Genomic DNA, 4,112 nt, shown 5'->3' on the forward strand with positions numbered 1-4,112 from the left:
TTTAGGTAAGGATGATCGGATAGCTTGGTGCTGGACGTTAGGACCGCCGGTGTAGATTTTCATGCCTTTTGTAAACGGTATTGTGGATTTGTGTTTAGTTGACTCGATTTGGCATTAGGCCGGGACCGGTCTCGAATTATATTAATGTATGGATATTTCTCGAATCAATAAAGTAATTGTTTTATATGCGCTTCATGAGTACTCTGATATTTGACTACTCCGGTCTAACACAACGTTAGGTCGTAGTACGGGTTGAAAAGCCTTAGGCCTCGATCTAACGGAAAACGCTAACTCTAGGTACGGGTTGCAAAGCCTTGTGCCTTGACGCAGCGGGACGAGTTAGTGGATGAACTGGTCTAGGTCGTGGAGTAAATCTTGTGACTCTGACCGGATCGTCCCTAACCCGTCACGTAGCGCTTCCGGACCATAATGTTGGGTTGGACGGTCAGTCATGGTCTTGTTTGATTGTTGGCTGGCCGGTTGGCTCATTCATCTCCAACCCTTGGTGTGGGTCGTCCGTCGGTCATGTTCTTGTTTGATTGTTGGCCGGTGGGTCGACCTATGCTTAGGACGGTTCGGGGGTGTTACAAAGGTGGTATCAGAGCCAGGTTCCGTCCATGCTTCCGGAACTCATGATTTAATCGGTTTTAAATATTTATCGAGTCAAGAAGAGTCACAAAAGGCATTAGGGAAACCGGTCACGTCCAGCGATAGGATTTGTGGTTTTAGGAATTAGGATTGAGATAGTGGAATCTAGAACTGTTAGGTTGCTTGGGTAGAACTGTTAGGTTGATGTTAGTTTTGGGGTGTTACAATTCTCCCCCTGTTAATCGGAATTTGCCCCGAATTCCAATCTTCAGGCTTTGAACACTAACATCCCAAAACCCGAGGTGAGTTCAAATACATTCAAGGGAGGCACACAATATTTTCTTAAGGATCTTCTTTCGAAAACTCCCAAGTAAATAAGGAAGAACATAATTCCTACTCATACGGGATGTTCCCAAAATCTTATCTAGTCTCTACAAAGTGGAGAAACGTGTTTCTGCCTCGAGTAATAACCAAACACTCGGACACCTCTAGCTGACGGTTCCAGATAATCCTCCTATTGTTAATCTTCTGATGGATTCTCTTCCTGTTCAGCACTTGTGACATAAATAACATGTTTAACAACCACACCTTTGCTGCCATCGCATTCCCTGCCATCCTCACCACTAAGGCAAATTCCATAGATTCCATGGCTCCATTCAGCTCTCCTCGAATGTCCCTACGGAGTCTCGCCTTATAACACCGGCACTACCCCTCCGCAGGCTTCGACTTGCATTTCTCGGCCATGTCTAAGAACTCCTTAGTGTACTCTTGGACCAGGCGAGGCCTACACACTATCTCAACAAGGATCTCACACTTTCATGGCTCGGTACATCCTCCTGAGGTTCTTTCATCCATAATCGATGTCTTCCGCAGATCCTCTTCCACTTTCACTTCTCCCTTAGATCTCTAGATAGCGACGACCCGACAGTAAGTGTTCGCTCTGTCTCCATCGCTTGACCGAACATCCGGTTCTCTAGAGCGAATTCCCATGGTTCTAGCACACCCATCAGCTTGCCCTGAATTTCCCCACAGAGCCCTGCCATATACCATTGGTACCAATCCTCCAATGTCTTTGGCTTGCATCTTTTGGCTGTCTCCCGGAATTCCTCTGTGTACTCCCGGACTGAGCGTGGTTCTTGTTTGGCATGCATCAGTGTCCCACACTGACATACTCCGGTTATGCTCCTCAGACGGTCCGTATCAATGCTAGGAATTTTCCTTAGTCGTTCATGCTTCCTTGTTGGCACACTGACCTCCATCCTAAACGGTCCAAGACCTTCCCCGGTCAATCCGGACTTCCTTGGGTGCCCATGGCCCATCTTGGCCGGTGTTGTTTTGACTTCAGGCGCGAACTGGATAGTCCCATGGCTTTGGTACATCCGCCTATATTCTGCCGCCCTCTGGAAATGGGGCATCAGCACCTGAAGCCTCACGGTTGTCTCCCAGATGTAGGCGTTCGGCTGCTCCACGAATTCTATTTCCTCCTCATCCGGGAAGAGGGCAGGTACCATGTTACCCACTGCGTCGTAGTGGGGTTTACGGCTTTGTCCCCTTTGGTCTATAGCTCATGTGTCTTTCTCGAACTCGTGATGCACTAGTGAAGACATCACTACGAAGATCCACTATCCTTATTAGTATCCTTTATTTCCCAAGAATTGATCATCCATCGTCCTTATCTCCATCAAACAATTTGCCGTAAGACGATACTTAGTTTACTCCCTGTAAACCGGAGTTGGTCATCCTCGTTGCGACTTCGAGAAGCTCCTTCCCCTAGCTACTTCGTCTTTAGTCATTGTGTAGTTTATTACCAACAAAGCTCTCACCATGCCTATCCTTAAGGACTTGAATCTTTGACATTGAGTTGAGACACTTTGTTTCCCCTTATATTTTTCATCTGCTTAGCCAATTACTCGAGGGTAATTTTCCCAAATCGAAGTGCTACTCCCTGTCGTGCCCGCTCCTTTTTCCCAGCCTCCATGTCGCCTTTGGTTCCGACCTTGCTGATGTTGGAAGAGTCTGTGCTAGCATTTCCCCCTTGCTCAGTACTTGGCGCCTTTTTCCATTTTTTTTTATATAGAAAACGAGCTTGACTGTAATATCAGAACGATGCATCGCTATTTCCTGTAGAGATGTCTCTTCCATGAAGCGGCGCTTGTCTCCGCCTTGCATCCGTCTCTCCTCTCCCGGCCTTCCCGGACCGGTGTGGGGCGGTGTCGCTGGCGGGACGCTTCCCTCCAGCTCGTATGTCCGGCTTTCCATTCCCCCTTAACTTGACGTGCTAGGCGACTAATCCCTCTGTATACTTGCCTTACAACTCCTTGTTAATCCCTTCCTGAACCTCTGAAACTCCACTACACTCAGTACGAGGACTTTTTGGTTGATCGGATCTTGGCCGGAGACTCTGAGCTGTTCGAATTCTCCTTCAACATTAACTATGGCGGTCTATCAGAACCATAAGGGAAATGGGCAATAGTGGAAATGCTGATCCCTTAAGTTAGTATTAAGGGACCTTAACATGGCTCTGATACCAATTGAAACACCCGCCCCTTCCCATTTCCAACCGGGGTTCCTGGGCACGGGGTTTAGGACACACATGTCTACTTTTCCGACATCTCCGTGTGTCCCGTTTCTGGTCCCATGAGTTTCAGGTGCATTTCCTTCCTTACCGTCGACATTTCCACTTATAGTTCTGCAAAAAAGGGGAGAGGGAAAAGAGGGTGAGTATTAATACTCAGTGAAGCGATTCTAGACCAGTCTCCCCCATGAGCCTCTATACGGCTCAATGCGAAACGAGAACCGTCTAGTCACTACACTCAGTCGATGCAACCTATCAGCTAGTTATTAAGTTTCATTTCACAAATCAAGCACTGTGATGAACTCAGTCATCACTCAATTCATAGAATTCGGTTTATTATTTAAGACTCCCATCATCCTAGGACTTTAGGACCTACACAGCTCAAGCGGACCATTCCTCCCCTTTTCTTGCTGCTTCCTGTGAAGTCGCCTGCCCTGGTAGGCCCGCCGCCCAGTTCCTCGGGTTCGGACCGCCTTTGCAGTGTATTACGACCCCTTCCCGCCAAGACTCGGCGTGACTCAATCTTACCGGCGCCTCTATTCTTAACCTGCCATTTTTATCCGATGCTATGGCCCCGCATCTCCGCCGTTTTTGAACGCTACGGCCACCGCGTTTCCTTTCTTTCCACCCTTTCCCGGGTACTTTATCCCACCCTTCTTGGGTAATTTATCCCACCCTTCCCGGGTAATTTATTCCACCCTTCCCGGGTACTTTTCTAATCATTCATTTTCTTTCTTTTTTCTTCTCATTTCCTTTTCCTTATTCTTTAGACTCTTTCATACTTTCCTTTCTAGACGCCACCCGTTCTCGGTGTCACACTCAATTCAGTAAACAACCATTTCACGGATGACCTATCATTCATCTAATCAACCGGTTAACGTTTACTATTAACCTAACTTTTAATTCTTTCTAAGCATCCTAGCTTTCAACCACAAACAAGAATAGATCA

Source organism: Brassica rapa, unplaced genomic scaffold, assembly GCF_000309985.2.
Source record: "Brassica rapa cultivar Chiifu-401-42 unplaced genomic scaffold, CAAS_Brap_v3.01 Scaffold0979, whole genome shotgun sequence".
In the NCBI taxonomy this organism is placed as follows: Eukaryota; Viridiplantae; Streptophyta; class Magnoliopsida; order Brassicales; family Brassicaceae; genus Brassica; species Brassica rapa.